Source organism: Hippopotamus amphibius, chromosome 2 (assembly GCF_030028045.1).
Source record: "Hippopotamus amphibius kiboko isolate mHipAmp2 chromosome 2, mHipAmp2.hap2, whole genome shotgun sequence".
Classification (NCBI taxonomy): Eukaryota; Metazoa; Chordata; class Mammalia; order Artiodactyla; family Hippopotamidae; genus Hippopotamus; species Hippopotamus amphibius.
The window spans coordinates 101767732-101789576 of NC_080187.1; the positions used below are offsets into that span (position 1 = coordinate 101767732).

The 21845-nt window shown below is 41.9% G+C and overlaps 1 protein-coding gene and 1 long non-coding RNA gene across 2 annotated transcripts in view; one reads left to right on the forward strand and one right to left on the reverse strand.

Annotated features, from left to right (window-relative positions):
* Positions 1-8185: 8185 nt before the first annotated feature.
* LOC130845261 (uncharacterized) lies at positions 8186-14607 on the reverse strand. The gene is made up of 4 exons (XR_009051376.1): positions 14561-14607; positions 13636-13705; positions 10734-10836; positions 8186-8267 (listed from the first exon to the last, which is right to left on the reverse strand). It is a non-coding gene; the product is annotated as an uncharacterized LOC130845261 (long non-coding RNA).
* The window catches only part of PIP5K1B (phosphatidylinositol-4-phosphate 5-kinase type 1 beta), a 301759-nt gene continuing 294093 nt past the window's right edge, over positions 14180-21845 (forward strand). Inside the window, exon 1 of the mRNA XM_057722227.1 lies at positions 14180-14662. The gene's annotated coding sequence lies outside the window, so the exon portion shown is untranslated. The remainder of the gene's footprint in view (positions 14663-21845) is intronic.

Consider the following 21845-nt stretch of genomic DNA (forward strand, 5'->3'; position numbering starts at 1 on the left):
CATTCCATCCAAAAACGACAGACTACACTTTCTTCTCAAGTGCACACGGAACATTTTCCAGGATAGATCACATCTTGGGTCACAAATCAAACCTCAGCAAATTCAAGAAAATTGAAATCATATCAAGCATCTTCTCAGACCACAACGCCATGAGACTAGATATCAATTACAGGAAAAAAACTGCAAAAAAGACAAACACATGGAGGCTAAACAATTCACTCTTAAACAACCAAGGAATCACTACAGAAATCAAAGAGGAAATCAAAAAGTATCTAGAAACAAATGACAACGAAAACACAACAACCCAAAACCTATGGGACGCAGCAAAAGCAGTTCTAAGAGGGAAGTTTATAGCAATACAGTCCTACCTTAAGAAACAAGAAAATGATCGAATAAACAACCTAACCTTACACCTCAAACAACTAGAGAAAGAAGAACAAAGAAACCCCAAAGTGAGCAGAAGGAAAGAAATCGTAAAGATCAGAGCAGAAATAAATGAAAAAGAAAGGAAAGAAACCATAAGAAAAATAAATAAAACTAAAAGCTGGTTCTTTGAGAAGATTAACAAAATTGATAAACCATTAGCCAGACTCATCAAGAAAAAAAGGGAGAAGATGCAAATCAACAGAATTAGAAATGAAAAAGGAGAAGTCACAACGGACACCTCAGAAATACAAAACATCATGAGAGACTACTACAAGCAACTCTATGCCAATCAATTGGATAACCTGGAAGAAATGGATACATTCTTAGAAAAATACAATCTTCCAAGACTGAACCAGGAAGAAATAGAAACCATGAACAGACCAATCACAAGTACAGAAATTGAGGCAGTGATTAAAAATCTCCCAACACACAAAAGCCCAGGACCAGATGGATTCACAGGCGAATTCTATCAAACATTTCGAGAAGAGTTAACACCTATCCTTCTCAAACTCTTCCAAAATATTGCAGAAGGCGGAGCACTCCCAAACTCATTCTATGAGGCTACCATCACCCTGATACCAAAACCAGGCAAAGATGTCACAAAAAAAGAAAACTACAGACCAATATCACTGATGAATATAGATGCAAAAATCCTCAACAAAATACTAGCTAACAGACTGCAACAGCACATTAAAAAAATCATACACCACGATCAAGTGGGGTTTATCCCTGGGATGCAAGGATTCTTCAATATACGCAAATCAATCAACGTGATACATCATATCAACAAATTGAAGGATAAAAACCATATGATCATTTCAATAGATGCAGAAAAAGCTTTTGACAAAGTTCAACATCCATTTATGATCAAAGCTCTCCAGAAAATGGGCATAGAAGGAAATTACCTCAACATCATAAAAGCCATATATGACAAACCAAAAGCCAGCATTGTTCTCAATGGAGAAAAACTGGAAGAATTCCCTCTAAGAACAGGAACAAGACAAGGGTGTCCACTCTCACCACTGTTATTCAACATAGTTTTGGAAGTGTTAGCCACAGCAATCAGAGAAGAAAAAGAAATAAAAGGAATCCAAATTGGAAAAGAAGAAGTAAAATTGTCACTCTTTGCAGATGACATGATACTATATATAGAAAACCCTAAAGACTCTACCAGAAAACTGCTAGCACTCATTGATGAGTTTAGTAAAGTAGCAGGATACAAAATTAATGCACAGAAATCTCTTGCATTCCTATACACTAACAACGGAAGAGCAGAAAGAGAAATTAAGGAAACTCTCCCATTCACCATTGCAACCAAAAGAATAAAATACCTAGGAATAAACCTGCCTAAGGAGGCAAAAGATCTGTATGCAGAAAACTTTAAGACATTGATGAAAGAAATCAAAGATGACATAAACAGATGGAGGGATATACCATGTTCCTGGATTGGAAGAATCAACATCGTGAAAATGACTGTACTACCCAAAGCAATTTACAGATTTAATGCAATCCCGATCAGATTACCAATGGCATTTTTCACAGAACTAGAACAAGAAATCTTACGATTTGTATGGAAACGCAAAAGACCCCGAATAGCCAAAGCAATCTTGAGAAGGAAAAATGGAGTTGGTGGAATCAGGCTTCCTGACTTCAAACTATACTACAAGACCATAGTGATCAAGACAGTATGGTACTGGCACAAAAATAGAAAGGAAGATCAATGGAACAGAATAGAGAACTCAGAAGTAAGCCCAAACACATATGGGCACCTTATCTTTGACAAAGGAGGCACGAGTATACAATGGAAAAAAGACAGCCTCTTCAATAAGTGGTGCTGGGAAAATTGGACAGCAACATGTAAAAGAATGAAATTAGAACACTTCCTAACACCATACACAAAAATCAACTCCAAATGGATTAAAGACCTACATATAAGGCCAGACACTATAAAACTCCTAGAGGAAAACATAGGCAGAACACTCTTTGACATACATCAAAGCAACATCCTTTTTGACCCACCTCCTAGAATCATGGAAATAAAATCAAGAATAAACGAATGGGACCTCATGAAACTTAAAAGCTTTTGCACAGCAAAAGAAACCATAAACAAGACTAAAAGGCAACCCTCAGAATGGGAAAAAATAATTGCCTATGAAACAACGGACAAAGGATTAACCTCCAAAATATACAAGCAGCTCATGCAGCTTCATACCAAAAAAGCAAATAACCCAATCCACAAATGGGCAGAAGACCTAAATAGCCATTTCTCCAAAGAAGACATACAGATGGCCAACAAACACATGAAAAGATGCTCAACATCACTCATCATCAGAGAAATGCAAGTCAAAGCCACAATGAGGTATCACCTCACACCAATCAGAATGGCCATCATCACAAAGTCTGGAAACAACAAATGTTGGAGAGGGTGTGGAGAAAAGGGAACTCTCCTGCACTGTTGGTGGGACTGTAAGTTGGTACAGCCACTATGGAAAACAATTTGGAGGTTCCTTAAAAAACTACAAATAGAACTACCATATGATCCAGTAATCCCACTCCTGGGCATATACCCAAAGAAAACCATAATCCCAAAAGAAACTTGTACCATAATGTTTATTGCAGCACTCTTTACAATAGCCAGGACATGGAAGCAACCGAAATGCCCATCAACAAATGAATGGATACAGAAGATGTGGCATATATATACAATGGAATATTACTCAGCTATAAAAAGGGATGAGATGGAGCTATATGTAATGAGGTGGATAGACCTAGAGTCTGTCATACAGAGTGAAGTAAGTCAGAAAGAGAAAGACAAATATTGTATGCTAACTCACATATACGGAATCTAAAAATGGTACTGATGAACTCAGTGACAAGAACAGGGAAGCAGATACAGGGAATGGACTGGAGAACTCGAGGTATGGGAGGGGGCGGGGGGTGAAGGGGAAACTGAGAAGAAGCGGGAGAGTAGTACAGACATATATATACTACCAACTGTAAAATAGTCAGTGGGAAGTTGTTGTATAACAAAGGGAGTCCAACTCGAGGATGGAAGATGCCTTAGAGGACTGGGGCAGGGAGGTTGGGGGGGAATCGAGGGGGGGGCGTCAAGGAAGGGAGGGAATATGGGGATATGTGTATAAAAACAGTTGATTGAACCTGGTGTACCCCCCCCAAAAAAAAAAATAAATAAATAAAAAAAAAAAAAAAAAAAAAAAAAATGAGAGCTACATGAGGAGCAAAAACCCAGAAACTTAAAAAATCATCTTCTTTAGAACTAGAGGTTGGATGGTCAGGAGGAAGGAAAATCTTACTTTTAAAATCTTATATGGTTTGAATTTTTTGACATATGTATGTTATTTTTTTCCTTTTTAAATAATTGCTTTATTGAGATTAATTTACCTACTATTCCATTCACCCAAAGTGTACCGTTCAATGTTTTTCATCATATTCATAGAATTGTACATCCAACACTGCCATCAACTTCAGAATATTTTCATCTCCCCCAAAATCCAATACCTATTAGCAGTCACTCCCCATTTCCTCAGGAAGCCCCCCTTTTCCCAGCCCTAGGCAACCACTAATCTATTTTCTGTCTCTATAGATTTGCCCATTTGGAAAATTTCATATAAACAGAATCAAACAACCTGTAGATTTGTGTGTCTGGCTTTCTTTCTATTAGTATGATGTTTCAATTTTCATCCATGTAGATACAAGTATCAGCACTCCATTCCTTTTTATTGCTGAATAATATTCCATTATATGGATATACATTTTGTTTATCCATTCATCAGTTAATGGAGATTTGGATTGTTTTCACTTTTTGACTATTGTAAATAATGCTACTAGGAACATTTGTATACACGTTTATCCTGTGGATGCATGTTTTCATGTCTGTTGGGCATATACCTAGCAGTGACTTGCTGAGTCCTGTGGTAACTCTATGCTTAACCTTTTGAGGAACTATCAGACTGTTTTCCAAAGCAATTGCACCTTTTTATATCCCCACCAGCAAACTATGAGAGTTCGCTTCTCCACATCTTCACCAACACTTGTTATGATCTCTTTCCAATTCTAGCTATCCCAGTGGGTGTGAAATGGCATTTCATTGTGGGTTTTTTTTTTAAGCCCTTTATTGGAATATAATTGCTTTACACTGTTGTGCCAGTTTTTGCTGTACAACAAAGTGAATCAGCTGCATCCATACATATATCCCCATATCCCCTCCCTCCCGTGACTCTTTCCCTCCTTCCCTATCCCAGCCCTCTAAGTCATCACCCATCATTGGAAGTTGGGACGAAGTGAGAGAGTAGCATTGCCATATCTATATTACCAAATGTAAAATGGCTAGTGGGAAGCTGCTTCATTGCGGTTTTGATGTACATTTTCCTCATAGCTAATAATGTTGAGTATCTTTCCACCTGCTTATTGGCAACTTGTATATCATCTTTGGAGAAATGTCTATTCAGCTCCTTTGCCCTGTGCACATGTTATTTTCAGCTTTAAAATATAGTATAAAATATTTTAAGGCATAGTAAGCAAATACCAAATGTTAGAGGTGATAGTCTCTGTGTGAAGAAAATGGAGTTATTTCTTTTTTACTTTTCTAAATTTTTCTAAAATTTTAAAACACACATAATTTTTAGGCATCATCCAATATTAACCTTTCCAACATTTTGTTGTCTTTTTTTGATTTGAAAAAGTAGCACAAGGAATTTTGTTTAAAAGGAGACACCATATTAACCTAAAGTTAATAATAGCTAATATTTTAGCAGATTTCCCTCCAAGATATTTTACTACACTTTATATACTTTTTGAGATTGAGGCATATGTGCAATTTCAAATTATGCCTTTTATTCTTTTCATAATATAGTAAATAAGCCCCTGCATATTAAACAAAGCTCTTCTGCCATTTCTTCTAAAAGTTTCTAGAGGAAATGCCACTATATCTTTTGGTGTGCAGAATGGCCATGAAGAGGGATCCTTTCTCATACTTGTTGCTTTAAAATTAAGGAAAAAAATTAGGTCACACACCTAATACATACTGTCCCCAACCTGTGGAAAACACAAACCCAGTAGAACTTGGAGAGGACATACCCTGGTCCTTTGCTGCAGTCCGACGCTCTCTCCCCACTTCCCATAGGGAAAGACAGAAAGGAGTCTCGTGCATTAGAAAGAAGCTGGGCAACTCTCCAACTTCTTCTAACTTATATCTTCATGGTGTGGATTTGCCTTCTGGTTTGAAGTATTTGTAAATCCCCACGGTACCACCAACTCCTGTATTTTTCCTTACAGAGTATTTGTGCTTAAAAAAAAAAAAGTATACTTCTCTTGCTTGCCCCATCCTCTTTCTCTTTCCCTCATTATAACTGAAATCACTCATGCCATCAGGACAGGATGACTGCTGCAGATAGAGCTGTGACTTATGTTTCTTTTCACCTTTTTTTTTTTTTTTTTTTGCCTCCCAAAGGCTCTGGCGTTTCCAGTTCCAGCCACTTCAAAAGCTGATTGCAGAGATTCCATTTTCTCCCATGACAACGGAATCAATAGCCCTCTTTTCGTGGCAGGAACTCCAGAAAGACACTTTTTGATAAACTTGCTTCAAGTGTTGAATTTTCTGTAACAACATAGGCTGTTGACTCTTTATGCTCACACATATGTCCACAAACACTTCCAAGACAGCAATGTCATCCCAAGCTACACACATACAACAGGCTGCTTCTAGTCTAAAAATCCAGGGAAAACACCAGGATACAATCATAGGAGAATAAATCTGACTACCAAAGACTCCCCCCAGGCCTCCAATCCCAGCTGTGTAAGAATAAACTTAAGATGAATGATTCATCTTTAATTCAGCACATTGGGAAGAAAATATAGTGCTAACACCCATGCCCTCCTCTTCTTCCTGAGCACAGCACTTAGACATATCTTTCCAGGCTTCATACTGGTAGGTGGGACCATGGGCCCAGTGGACTCTGGGTGGATGTGATATTCGCCACTTCCATATCCGGCATCTTAAATCCTTTGCTCTCTCTCTCCCTGTTCAGCAGGGATTTTGGAGGCCGCTTGTTTAAGATAATGGTGCCACAAGGTGGAAGGACCCAGGGTCTCTGAATGACTGCAGGAAGCCAACCCCACCACCAAACCATGCTGAACAGAGTCGTGAACAAGAAATGAACCTTTATTATATTAGCCCATATTAATTGAGGATTGGGGGTTGTATCTCACATCATTTGCATACCCTAATTAACACACTTCCTTTTTCTATCTCCCACCCCAGAAAAATATTCTAGGTTGCTGTGATAGCTTGTAGGCAACGTCTTTTAAAAGGGGTCAAAATAAGGGCTCCATTTTGCTAGCAAAGCATTCAAATTCAGATATCACCAAGAGGAGAAGCTTGCTAGTAAGGGTCTGCCTAAAGGGTTCCGAGTCCAGGAAGGTCCCTAAATGTCTTTGAGAAATAAAAGCAAAAATCAACATTGTCTTCCTGGCACGTTCACATGGTGAGGTGTCACAGACGACTTGAGAAATCTTAGTGGGGGCTTCATTGGTTGAAGTTAACATTCGCTTGTCTTCACTGAACATCTATTGTGTCATCAGCATCATTCACACCATCTCCCTTCAGAGAGCAAGGCTGAGGAACTCCAAATCTTGGCCCTGGAAGCTGCCCCTCCACACGTGGTGGGAGCTCATCTTGCTCATTGTAAGCATCTGAGCCCTTCCTGAAATGGCTCCAGGAAGGCATCAGTTACACCAAGGACATCTTGGGCGGCCAGCCACTGCCTCAAGTGTCTTTGTTGAATTCATTACCTTTTCTTCTTTTTCAGCCTTCCATGTAGAGTCCACTATTTCTTGGTATTATTTCTAGACCTGTCGCTCTCTTATTGTGACCCATTTCATGTCAGATGTGCTCACTATTGACAAGAAGCTGTTTTAGTATTTCAAGGAGGTAGAACACAAACTGAGTATTTCACGTTTTAGGACAAATAAGGCTTTGGCATGAAAAACCTGTGCTTAGTCATGAAGAGTCCAGGGCCCATTCTGCTACCCAGCCCCTAATCTAGGGATAAGATGGCAGCCTTAGGTTTTGTTCCTGGTTCTACAGCTGGCTTTTGTGACTTTAGGTAGATTATTTCAACAGGCTGCTCCTCGGGGTATAATAATTACAATAGATTTTACAAAGTTTCGAGGAATGCTGCTGATTCATTTCTGCCTCCTTCCTCTACTTTAAGCTTTCAAATCAGCCTCTCCAACCAAAAGAGGATTTCTTTCTCTCTGTGGAAGACCTTGACCTTCAGGTTCTTTAAAACCCAAGTTCAGACTTGGTATACAAAATGTGAGAATAAATTTTGTTTTTATTAATTTATTTATTTTTTAATTTTTGGCTGTATTGGGTCTTCGTTGCTGCACGCAGCCTTTTTCTAGTTCCAGCGAGTGGGGGCTACTCTTCATTGTGATGTGTGGGCTTCTCATTGTGGTGGTTTCTCTTGCTGTGGAGCATGGGCTCTAGGTGCGCGGGCTTCAGTAGTTGTGGTGCATGGGCTTAGTTGCTTTGTGGCATGTGGGATCTTCCTGGACCCAGGATCAAACCCATGTCCCCTGCATTGGCAGGTGGATTCTTAACCACTGCACCACCAGGCAAGTCCCTGTGTATAAATTTCACATGCCTTAGGATGCTCTCTGAAATGCAGCTTGGTTCTCTGTGCCATCCTACCAATTCTCTATCTTTTCTTCTTTCTTCCCTTCATTCTGATATTATCTTGTTTCTTGTTCAGTCTTCAAATCAAACAGTATTATGTTTTATGTTGTTTTTGTAACTTCTGGGCAAGGTGATCATTCACCTAGAAAAGGTATGCATGTTAGTCTGTTTGTAACAAGAAAAAGCTGTTGACGAGAAAAGGAGTAACTGAACTCAACAGAAAACAGATTGTACAGGCTAGCAGAAATTTGGCATTGTAATGGCGTATGCATTTTTTAAATCTCAAAGCAACATAACATCAAAACGTTTTTAATCTTAGAATTCCCCTACACTAGCACAAGCACTTTAATTTTTTGTTTTCTTTCAGGAGTTGTTTATGTGCATATTTTTCTACATAATTATAATCTCAATGCATATAATTTTATATTTTGGTATAAATTTATTATGGAAACCTTTCTTAGCTCTGTTTCATATTTCTTAGATGAGTTACCAGGCATTTGGGGAAACATTTTTAGGGCCAGACCTGAATGCCTGATAACACTAGGCCTCCAGTTTTCATATTGTTTCTGGCTAAATTATGTAAAGCATCAGCTGGTCTTGAGAGCTAGGATGATACCAACCTCTGGGCAAAGAGTAATGAGTTAAACAGGGCTTGTAGCTGGTAGAGTTGCATTTTCTAATTAAAGAAAACTTTAAGAAAAAGTACTGAGGTGTGGGAATTGCTTGAGAAGGGTTGGACACGTGTACCCCTTCAAAGGGTTCTGAGTCCTTAATACTCAGCCCCCTCAAAGCCTTGCCAATGCATGTATTGCAGAAGTATCTAAGGATCATAGACTGTCAGGCTTGTGACCTTTCAGAGCATCTCATGATACACCCTCATGATATAGACATGAATCTGAATCCAAGAAATCTGAAGCCAAGAAAGAATGCAGACTTCACTATTACAGGGACAGGGGTGGGATGAGTAAGCAGGCCTAGGACTCCTAGTTCAGTGCTATAGGATTAAGGAAGAAGGGATGCAGCAGGAAAAGAAAGCAAAGCTAGAGGAAAGGAAGTGGTACAGGGAGAAAGAAGAGATGAAAGGAAATTGGGGGTGAGATTTTTAAGCCTTTGCTAATTTTAAGAGCAAACCTGAAATTAGACAGCATAAGGTCCCGCAGGTAAACACACCCTCTGAAATAAGTATCTCAAGTTATATAGGGGAGTCAACTAAGCATTTAACTTTTATCTGCTTAGAAATCAAATTTCTAGAAAGAAAATATAAGACAATATGATGAAAGATGATCCTTCAGGAGCAGTGATGGATGCAGCCTCTACTTTACTGTTTGATGTCCATGGAGGAAATGCATGCCTTTCATGTGGCATCTTGAGAATTTTTTCTCTTTCTTTTTTTAAATTTTTATTTAATTTTTTGTCTGCATTGGGTGTTCATTGTTTCATGAGCGCTTTCTCTAGTTGTGGTGAGTGGGGCTACTCTTTGTTGTGGTACTCGGGCTTCTCATTGCAGTGGCTTCTGTTGTTGCTACTCTTCTCTTGTGGCATGTGGGCTCCAATAGTTGCAGCACGTGGGCTTAGTATTTGTGGTACATGGGCTTAGTTGCTCCGCAGCATGTGGGATCTTCCCAGATCAGGGATTGAACCCGTGTCCTCTGCATTGGCAGGCAGATTCTTAATCACTGCACCACCAGGGAGGTCTCGAGAATTTTTTCTTGAAAAATAATTAACAGATGAACTGCTAGAAGTACCCATAGTTGACCAATGTGCCCTAAATTCCCTCTGGCAACTCCTTTTTAGATATATATTGGACTTCAATTTGCCCTTGAGACATCACCAAAGAAAAAGTTAAATATGCATTAGTGATATAGAGAAACTCAACCTCCCTCATTTCATAGAAAGGTCCTGAAAGGACTGGTAACTAGTCCAAAGTTACATAGCTTAGAAGAATAACCACCCTAAAACTTAGCAGGTGAGGTAGTCTCCCCAAAATGGCTGTGATAAGGCCCTTTAATTCCTGTACATACATGTTGTCCCTCAGATCAAAAGTTAGAGTCTATTTCCTCTCATCTTAAATTTGCTTGGTCTTGTGACTGCTTTGACCAATAGAATGAAATAGAAGGAATATTCTAGAACCTCCCAGCTCAGTTCTTAAGAGGACTGGCTGTTTCCAGTTCCTCCCTTTGAGAAGCCAGCTGCCACGTAAGGAGTCTGAAAAGGCTGAAAGGACCACATGGTGTGAGGAAGTCCAAGCTCGCCACGCGGAAAGAGAAAGGTTGGGGGAGGTAGATGGAGGTACCTGATGTGTGAGTGAAGCCTTCTTGGACCTTCCCATTTGGCCCAGCTGCCAGTGGCTACCTAAATGCAGCCACCTGAGTGACCCTAGCCAATGCCCAGCTGAGCCCAGGTGACTCATAGACTCATGAGAAATAGTAAATGGTGGTTGTCTTTGGCTATGAGTTTTGGGTTGGTTTGTTATGCAGCAATACATAATTAATTGAAGCCGTGACTTAAAACAGCAATCATGTGTTATTTCTCACTAATCTATGAGTTGGGTGGGCGGTTCTGCTGATCTGCATCAAGCTTGGTAGATCTCATTTGAACTTGTTTGTACCTCTGCAGTCAACTGAGGGCTGGCTGATCAAGGATGACCTCAGCTGCAATGACTCAGCTCTGTTCCACAGGGTCTTTCATCCTCCAGTGGGCTTGTTCTCCTGCTGATGGCAGAATTCCAAGAACAGAAGCAGAAATGCACAAATTAAAAAAAAAAAAAAAGACTATTTTTTAGAGCTGTTTTGGTTCACAGCAAAATTGAGGGGAAGATACAGAGATTTCTCACATACCTCCTGACCCCACCCAGGCACAGCCTTCTCCATTATCAACATCCCACTCCTCAGGGGCACATTTGCTACACCTGATGAAACTACACTGACACCATCATTATCACCAAAGACCAGTTTACATTAGGGTTCACTCTTGATGTTGTACATTTTAAGGTTTTGGAAAAATGTATACTGACATGTCTTCATCATTATAGAATCAGAGTAGTTTCAGTGCCCTAAAAATCCTCTGTGCCCTGCCTGTTCACCCCTCCCTCCCCCAGCTCTTAACAGCCACTGATCTTTTTACTGTCTCCATAGTTTTACCTTTTCCCGAATATCGTATAGTTGGAATCATACCATATGTAGCCTTTTCAGATTGGCTTCTTTCGCTTAGTAATATGCATTTGAGGTTCTTCCATGTGTTTTCATGGCTTGATAGCTTTTTTTTTTTTTTAAGCATTGAACAGTATTCTGTTTTACCAGTTTATCCATTCACCTACTGAAGGACATCTTGGTTGCTTCCAAGTTTTGGCAGTTATGAATAAAGAGGCTATAAACATCCACATGCAGGTTTTTCTATGGGCAGAACTTTTCAACTCCTTAGGGTATATACTAAGGAGGATGATTGCCAGATCACATGGTAAGAGTATGTTTAGTTTTGTAAGAAACTGAAAAACTGTTGTTCAAAGTGGCCATTCCATTCTGCATTCCCACGAGCAATGAATGAGAGTTCCTGTTGCTCTACATCCTTGCCAGCATTTGATGTTATCAGTGTTCTGGATTTTGGAATATTTAATAGATGTGTAGTGGTATTTCTTGGTTGCACAAACATTTTTCAAACCTTCATTTACATCAAGTCACTGACCAAAGTAAATCATATGGAGGAGTACAGAGTGGAAGGGGGAAGTTAGAAGGAAAGGACCTGGATAAAGGGTGGTCATTAATTTGGCCCATTAATGCTATCAAATCTACTATAAGAAATCTACACATTTCTCATAGGAGAGTGTTACACAGCATTATTAAGATTTTGGATAAGATCTCAAATCAATTGGAGAAATTATACACGAAATCAACTAAAACAATTAGATATCTGATTTTTAAATATTTCTGGATTTTAGGGCCAAGCCACTGTTGCTAATGGTAGTGATATTATTTTATTGTTAATAGAGGGTGACTTTCCCAAATTCCTGTTGATAGGTTTCAAGATAGAATCAAGGAGAAATATCAGGTCTCACGGTATGTGGCCCCTTGTTCTATTAAATAATTTATAGTAATGATGATCTTAAGGCTCTTGGTAGAGCTCCTTAGAATCCTCTTTAATAGAGTTAGCTCTCTAAATAGCCAGTGGGCAGTCTTCTTTGTGACTTCTCTCTGGAAACCGGAGGCTGTTGGCATCTGTGCTTTACAGAAGGGAATCAAACATGCTCTCAGTGGAAAAGGGAGCGTGTATATACACATGCATGCATCCATTTGTATGTAGCATGTCTGACAGCCCCGATCCACTTTCTTTTAAGTTTGGTTTTACCTGTTTTCAACCTCCTCTGCTTTCCCAGGAAACACTGAGAACTGACTTTGCATTTTCACTTATCACTGTCTCTCTGGGAAGCAGATTTGTTTTTCACTCTTTGGATTTCAGAGCAAACATCTGAAAAGCAAAGGAGAGACTGGGATTACCATCCCCAGATCGCAGGCAGCCTGCTACTTAACAGTGGTGTGCTGCTGCCCTCTACGCAGTGATTCACACCAGGCAGATGAAAGGTTCTTTGACCTGTTTCTCTTTCCTCCACCTTGATCTCTTTAGGCCCCAAATTGAACCTTGTTAATCCAGTGTTTCTGGGAGTCAAGGAACCTGTGTTCTGGCCCTTGGGTCACTTAATGTCTTTGGGTCTTAGTTTTCACTTCTGTAAAGTGAGCATGCTAGACTAGATTTGTGTTCTTGCTCTGAGCTTTGAAGAGCCTAGGATGCCAAGATAAAACCAGACACAAGTCACAGGGTCCTAATCAAGTGACGCCAAGACAAACAAAAAAACACCCCCAAACAAAACAAAGCAAACAAGCGATGCCTTAAAACTCCCAGTGATGGCCACACACATCTGGAAGAAGTATGCTGGAAAACGTCTAACAGATATGTGTTACCAAGGAATTATTGCACTCCATTCTGAGCTGATGCGGTGGAAGGTGGGAGGTACAAAAAGGATTTCAAAGGTGAAAAAGAGGTTTTTCATTTCCTGAGAACTAATGGAGCATCCTTTTAAACAAATTCATTTTGGCTTGCCAAACTGGTGGTATCTGAGGATAAGGACCATGAAATGTTGGTTTTCCTCGAACAGAATGTATCCCATGTTTCCCAAGAGTGTATTTGTTTTTTAAATAAGGGTAAGGTGGAAGGACGCTGTGAGGGTGAGAAATACCACTTGCTATGATTCAGCTGGGAGAGATCGGCTACCTTTTCGATTCCAATTAAGAACATGTACCTACAGCTTCCATGATAGTTTTTCTCCTTTTTTCTTTTTTTTCCTGCACGAGAGTCCTTTAGACCCGGCCGGTGTCCTCTTCGCAGCTAGGCTGACGTCAGGTAAGATTACGAGGGCCCCACGCCCACTTAGCGCTCTGATTTAGCCCGAACCCCCATTACCGCCCAATCGGTGCTTGACGTCCCTCCAGCCTTCTCTCTCACAGGACCCCTTCGCCTACCCGCTTCTACCTGTTGGGTAGGTCTTACTTCCTGGGAACACCTGCTGTCCTCAGATTGGCTTGTCCCTTCCTGGTGAAGAGGACACCTGTGTTTAAGTGCGGTTTCGGCACAGGCAGAGTCCAGCGGGCAGGCGACCAGGTGTTACAGAGTTCGGTGGCCTGAGGAAGCGGGGAGCCCTATCCGAACAGCCCTGTTTTCCGGGGCTGCAAGACTTTGAGCACCGCCGGGAAGCCCTTGGCTAGCCCTGGAGCCACCGGCCAGATCTAAGGGCCCGCCCCACCCCCGCCCCAACCCCGCCCTCCGTCTTAGGCACGCGGCAGCGGGACCCAGCGCCTAGTCCCCAGGCATCGACCCGGACGCCCAGTCCGATTGCGGCGGAGGCTCCCGCCGCCGCTGCTGCAAACCGGACTGGCTTCCCTGCAGTGAGTGCGGGGATGGAGCGAGGGGGTGGAGAGAAAAGGGGAAGAGCCTGGGCGGCCGGCGGGCGGGGCCTGCAGCCTCCCAGAGCCGCGGCCGCCGCCGCCGCCGCGCAGCCCGCTCGCTCTCCGACTCCGGCGCGCTCTGCGCGGGGACCCGCGCCCTAGTCCGGGGGCGCCCTGCTCCTCCGCCCCCGGCCCCCAGCCCCTGACCTCGCGCGCGCCGCGGCCAGGGTGCGCCCGGCGGCGGAGCCTCTCGGAGCAGTGCGGGTGTTGGCGGCTGCTCGCGGCTCGGTCTGGCCGGAGGACCGGCGGGGAAGGAAGGGGAAAGCGGGGACACACACCGGCCGCGGCGCGCGCGCATTGCACACTCGCAGCCGCGCGCCCCCGCCGAGCCGCGTCCGGGGCGAGTTTGGCCCCGCAGCTCCGGCCCCGGCACCTGCCCGCTCCCCGCGCTGCGCCCCGGCCCGGGCCCCGCCCCGGCGACCCTCCCGCCCCTCGCCGGCACCTCTCTCCTTTCGCCCGGGGGAAGCGACAGCGTCCCGATAACTTGCAGACTGTGGCGCAACTGGTCTCGACACCGGAGGCGCCCGAATGCTGTCCGGGTGAGGTAAGTTTCCTGCGCGTTCCCGGCCCCTCCTCCCGCGACCCTCCTCCTGGGCTCGAGCTTGGGGGCTCTGAGTCCCTGGATGAATCCCATAGGTCTCTCGACGCTGCCACTTTGTCCGCCTTGTGCTGGAGGTAGGGTGGAGGGGGTGCGCGTGGCCACCGAAGCGGGACCTTCATTCCCCGGGGCCACGGCTGCGCGCTCCCCGCGGGCACCCTCCCGCTCACCACCCGGATCCCCGGGGCCGCAGTGACACTCGGGGATCCCTCTGGGTTCACTTAAGCAGAGGCCCCCTCCCCTTTTCTGGATAGCCAACTGAGTTCGGCTGCAGAAAGCGAGATTTCTCACCACCCACCCCCGGTATTAAACAGCGGCGAACTTGTTAGGCGCCCCTGGGATCTCAAGAGGGGTTTGCGAGTCGGTGTTCTGGGCATTTCTGGCGCCGGAGCCGGATTGAACAGGTGCGGTATGGTTCCAGCGTAAATGCAGCGACAGACGTCTGCGTTTCCCCTGCTTCTCTCCCCCAGCCCCGTCTACGTGACGCTTCAACAGCTGGGCCGGGGGGTGGGAGTGTGGGGGCACCGGAGAGGGAGAATGCCGGGGTTTGATTTGCCAGACCGGTGCCTGGAGTTACCAAAACAGAAGACAACAAACGTCTGCTTATCTTTCATCTATGCAGATGAGCCTGTTGTCAGTTCTTACCAACCCCCCACCCTCAGCTCACTTGTCTCTGGTGCCTGGCGTGGTTGGATAGAAACCTGTTCCAGAGAAGTTGTTTGGATAGGCTGATGAATTCTTTCTTCCGATCAACTGAAATCAGGGTTCTCAGCAAGGAAATGCCAGTTACTCTGATGCTTTTTTAAAGACAGCGTGTAGCGGACCAAAAATACCGCCCCCCGCTCCCCGCCCCTTACAATTTTTCTATGACGTTCTCAGCCTGCTAGAGGCCCTAGCTCTAAGGTGAATGACCCTCGAGGGGCCGGTTGGGCCGAAGAATGTTAATCTCCTGCAAAGGAGCAGCAGTCTTCCCACCAGTACTACTGAGCGTGGGTTTGGGTAACTCTTATTGCGCCTCCCGTGAAAAGCATCCACCCAGACTTCTGTGTCATTCTATGTAAAGGCTGAAGTGTTCTGCAGTTGTTGCGAGTGGAGAAAAGCCAAAGGGTTGGATTCGTTACCACTCTAATGTGGTGAAGTAGAATAGTGTTCATGGAAGCTTTTGTCAGGGCATTTCCAGTCCAAAGAAGGCCCTAGGAAAAAACCTTTCTCAGTCAAGTGCACGCCAGTGGGAAGTTGAGTAAGCAGCAGACATGATCTCTGAGCTGAGGGATATGGTGCGTTCCTTGGAGACTTAGGAAGACTGCTGAGAAAGCTGGTAAGTCTGAGACTGATGCATAATGACGTCCTAGTTGAGGAAAACTGTTAAATGAATAATAAAATCATGTTACATTTTTGTCCAAATTAAGAAGACTAGAAGGATTTGGTAATAATACCTTGCTATTTGTAATTGCTTTTTAGTATTCTCTGAAAAGCATTTAATTTGGACTATTTTTGAGAGGCAGGGCAAAGATTATTAACCACATATTCACAGAAGGAATGTGAGGCTCACAAGTTCAATGACTTATCAAGGTAACAAGTGGCTGGAATTAGAGTTGAAGCCGGGTTCTCTGAAATCACCACCACCACTATCATCACCCAGTGCTAGTTCTGCACTTGTATAAGGCTTTTTGCAGTGGCCAGACTTCTGCATTTATTGTGGTCTGCACTGTCTCACTGTGAATTACTGTTCACATTTCAACAGATGAGGAAACTGAGGTTTAGACAAGAGTTTAGAGTTTTCTATGGTATCATGTCTAATGTAATAGAGTTTACAAGACCAGAACTCAGAGCTCCTGATGTCTAGTCCTTTGCTTTGTGGATTATGCCATTGTTCCACTTGTGGTAGCAATGGGGACACATCATGGGATACGATGCATGCAATACACCAGGACTGTTAAGCATGCCTGCTGGTGATCTGGGTTCTAGTTCTGGCACTATGACTGTATAATCTGGACCAAATTCTACCACCTTTGAGCCTCAAGTCTCTCACATATAAAACAAGAGGTTTGTATTGAATTGTTTTTTCTCTTTCTAGTTTTAGCATTCTTTAATGCTTATCAATATATTTGTAATCCAATGTTATTTTCTCTAGGGGAAAGAGAAATTTTCACCGTATATTAACTGAGGGATGCAGCTAATTACCTATTCCACCTGTAATTTACTCCCCGTTCCCCTTCATCACATACCACTTAATGAAGGGAAGGAAAATTCCAAGGGCACTTTAGCTTAGCATCTATATTGTTTAGTATTGTCGTTTGATTTGGAAATATTCTCCGGGGTGGAACTACTCTAAAATAAATGTCAAGATTCACCTGAATATTCCAGACAGTCAACTCATACCTTTATTTTTAGCTTTGGGGTTTGCATATAGTAAGTACTCAATAGAGTTGTTGAATGAAGGAGGTGAATGAAATCACTCATAAGGAAAACACATGCTGTAAAATGTAGCCAGCATCTTAACATGTAAATTCCCAGCATCTGCTGACCCATAAGGGAATTTACCTGTAAGAGGTGTGCCTCCTGAAGCTGGCAGGTGCAGGTGCTCATTGTGTCTCTTGTTCCTGAATACATCATATAAAGAGTAGTTTTTATTTCTCTGTGTGGACAGTAGATTCACATCATCTATGTCATGCTCTTTTGCTTGCCTCCCCCCCCCCCCCTTAGTTGTTAGTAATGTGTAACTGGCTGAAATATACATTCCTAGAAATTGACTTGTGCCATTTTCTGAAAGAGTATGTCTTGAGATGAAGAAACCAACCACTATTATCTTTGGGTAAATTTCAGCAGCTGCTAATACTGACTGGTGGTGGTTTCAGAGGGGGAACCTAATTAACCAAACCAAGCTAGTTTCTGTTCCCTTTAAGAATCCTTTCTGTTTCCACCCCTCCTTCCTATATGCACAAAAGTAGTGTTTTTACCTTTAGAAAAATGATGACAAATAATTAGAATGGGTCTTCAATATTATTAACAGATTCAGCTATTAGGGATTGAGGTAGATTTCTTTGTGATAAAAATTTAAAATATTAACTAGCGCGGAAACTCACACCTTTTATGCGTAAGACAGCTGAAGCTTGGAGAGGTGAATTGACTTGCTTATAGTTGCACAGGTGTTTAGCAGGAGGACCAGGGCTAATGTGGAATTCTTAAGAAGGTTCTTAGATGACTAATAAGAAAAAAAATCAAATTGTACACTTTCAATATTAAAAAAGAATGCGGTTCTTACTCAAGGATTTGCTAGGGGTTCTATGGTGAAAGTGCATTTTTGGCTTCTAGAAACCAGAGGTTAAGAAAAAATTTCTGTTTACTAGTAATTGTTAGTAAGGTATCACATCTTTCAGTGGTTTAGTATTTATATTTTTACATTTTGTCCAAGCAGATAATTAAGGAAACAATGTCCATTTTCATCCATTCACTATGATCCTCTGGGCTTATATATATCACTGGACTCAGAATTAATACTTTGCTCCAACCAGTGCTTAGGAAGAGAGAACTATTTGAATAGAAATACAAATGTATGATGGTTTTCTAGGCCTTTCTTCCCGGTTAATAAAGCCAGAAGCCAAAGGTGGCCTTGTCACACATTGGTAAAGTCATACATATGTATACATTTAATTTGCATTTTCATTTTACTCATACTTCTGTTAAATGGTGTCAGAACATTTAGTATCTTGGAAAAATATATTTTTTTTCCCCTATGGCTGGAGCCTTTGTTAGTTACTTTGTAAAACATCAAGCCTGAAATGTATTTGTTGCAGAAAAGTGTTCTCTTTGTATCAAATACTTTAACTGGGGTTGGAAGGAGTCCTTTTTTTTTTTTTTTTAGAAGCTGCCCAGTTAGAGCTGTACATTATGTAGCTCAGCTGTTCATTTGTGGAGCTATTGATGGCAATTCTTCTAAATGCCAGGGAAGTTGGGGAGGGAGGGAACCTAGCCTTTTGTTTTATTATTTTTCTTTTTTTTAAAAATAAATGTTAATCTCTTGATGACATTTTTGAAGTACCATGTGGTCAAAATTGGCTGCCTTTGATGAAGTGTTTTATTCAGTCAAGGTTCCTTTCAGTATAAAAGATTAGGCCAGGGAAACCAGGCTTGACTTTGTGTATTCCATTGTCAATTGTATCTACTTCTAACTTCATCAGCCGTGCATAAGGAGATGATATAGGAAAACATAGAAATCCTACCCAAATTTGGTTACTCTTGGGAAGATCTGAAACATAATAGTTGGGACGTTGTTACTTGTCTAGTCAACTGGCAGTTCCTTGGTATTGTCATTTAAAGTTAAAACAAACGTGTATGAAAAGACAGCTCCCTGAAGTGTGTATTCTTCTTGTAGTAAGTCTTCTGCAGTGTTTATGGGATGAATTAACAATAGGTGTGCACTGTGTTTGCAGGAGTTGACATAATAGGTGAGCAAGTTCTTGAGACTTGTTTCTTTAAGAGTTTTTAGAAAATTAATTATAAAATTGTGTATTGTATATTGAACTACACAGCATTGTGTGTGCAGTATTGCTTCCACAAAAAATGGGCTTGTGTGTCTTTCAGTAGAGGTTCTTCAGACAAGGGTTGGGCTTGCAAGCACTGGAGGCCTAGAAAGTATAATTACTTTGAGTTGGAACTAAAATCCCAGGACTAAAGACATAGGACTATAAAATATTCCTTTATTTTGTAGGAGAAAGGTGATATTTAAGCCTTTGCTATCCGATAAAGCTGAGCAAGGGCTTTAGGAGGAAGTTATAGTTAGCCATAAAATTGTGTTTCTTTGCTTCATAGCCTGGCACAAGAAATTCAGTAGATTCTACTTATTGGGTGGTGTGTTTTCTTCATTTTTTTTTTAAACTGAAGTATAGTTGATTTACAATGTTGTGTTAATTGCTGTACAGCAAAGTTATATATGTATAATTATAGGTACACACACATACTCTTTTAAAAATTCATTTCCATTATGGTTTATCAGAGGTTATTGAATATGTTCCCTGTTCTATACAGTAGCACCTTGTTGGTTATCCAGGATTTTCAGCATTTAAAGCATACATTTTTTTTTTAAACTATGCCCACCATAATTCTCTCTCGATTGTTTGGTCGTAATGTTTGTTGATAAAGTAAGGGAACAAAATAGCAACAATAAAAAGAAGCAAAACTATGACCAGCTTGAGGAAGTGTTAAGTACATCATAGGTGTTTAGCTACTATTTGTCAGTGGGAAAGGTTAGGCATCACGTTTTATCTTTGTGTTCTTGGAACTTAGCACTATGCATAGGAGATGGTAGGGGTTTAATAAATATATATTGAACACTTTATGAATTTACATGAATATCACTCTTCAAAACATTGGAACGTTTCATAATTATTCTGATTTTATTATTTTCCAGACCATTTTAGAAATGTCAGGCAAGCTGATGAACACTAGTGTCAGTAGTTTATAGTGGTCCTTCTTTTTACATCATAAATGATATTTATTCACCAGACCTCCAACTTTTTTTTTAACCAGTATGCCTAGGAATAATTTTTTTCTCTTCCTTAATGGAAATAATAATCTACGTATAAAGTGTATTATTCTTTTTTAAAGCTCCCAGAGTGGCTTAAGAGTGAATTTGGCTCAGGGTACACAGACAAGAATGGACTTTAAGCTTCTCTAAGTTAATCAGTTTAAACACCACCTCCTCTAGGGGCTTTCTCTGATCATCTAACCTAAAGGGGACCTTCTTCATATGTTTTCTTCACCTATCAGTGCAGATACTTACACATTTATGTATTTCACTTGTTTATTTTTCATTACCTCAGATTTCATGCTCAAGATAGTAAACTCCTTGAGGGCAGAGGTCACGGTTCGTTAACACTGTTTTTTAAGAAAGTGCTTGGCCTATAGTAGGTGCCCAGTAAACATGTAAATAAATGAATGAATAGGTTCCATCCATCTTGTCATGATGAACTGAGCCACCATTGGGGTCACTCAAGCCAAGCAGGTTGATTTGTGAAGACAGTTCTTAAAGGCTCACTATGGCAGCTCCATGAGAATGACAGCTAGGTCCTCCAGAAGAAGGAAACAGTGCTTGTTTAGGTGAATAGATTCTGGCATGAGTATGAAGCCGTGTCTCTATTTAACGAGTTGCTACTTTTTATTTACTCAAAAATGAATAGTGGAGAACAGGTAAGTAGAAATTATGAAGCATGAGACAAAATGTTCCAAAACTATTAAAATAAGGTCTGGAAATACCTAAATCCCAAACATATGTAATTCCTAATTCAGACACCTTAATGATAATGTACAAGACAATATTCTATGACACTCCAGGTATAAACTTCCCAAGCTCAGCTGGTTTTTCTTTAAATGTTAAATACATCAATAGCCCGGTCTCAGGGAAGAAGCCAGGGCAGTGGTTCTCAGGTGTGGCCCCTGGACCAGCAGCATCGCCTGAGAACTTGATAGAAATGCAGGTTCTCATACTGTACCCCAGGCCAGCTGAATCAGAAGCTCCAGGGGTGGGGTTTCATAATCTGGCAACAGGTGATTCTGATGCACACTCAATATAGGCAGCAACTGTTAAATCCGCTGCTCAAAATCTAAGCCTCCTGAAGTGCTTGGTATTCCCAAGTGAATTTCAGGGTGTGCGGAGAGGGTGCCATCTGCCTGCTCCACTAGAAATACCAGAGGAGAAATAAAGCCAGCCTTGGCTTTTCTCACAAGAGAACAAGTTCATATGAGTGGGCTGGGTTTCTAGGACTTTAGATAGTACAAAAAAGCTCTGAAAAGTCATTGGCCCTGCCGAGTGATGGGTACTCCCAGGGCTGGGAGATGACCAGGGTATGTGGGTGAAGAGGGGAAGACACACTCCACGCATAGCTTCTGTTTGGGTGTTGCTTCAGTAGGATGCCAGGGGGAGGAATGATTTCGAGAGCTAGTGGTTGTCTAGGAAACAGTGGTTTACTGACAATTCTGAGTATTTCAAGTCAGCTCAACAGACTAGATATTGATGGACCCCTTGGCCAGAACAGTACCAGGTGCCATCGAGTATACAAAAAAAGTACAAAGGTGGCTCTGGCTCCACTGTGCTGAGAACTTGCTCTGTTCCAGGCACTTCTCAAGTGCT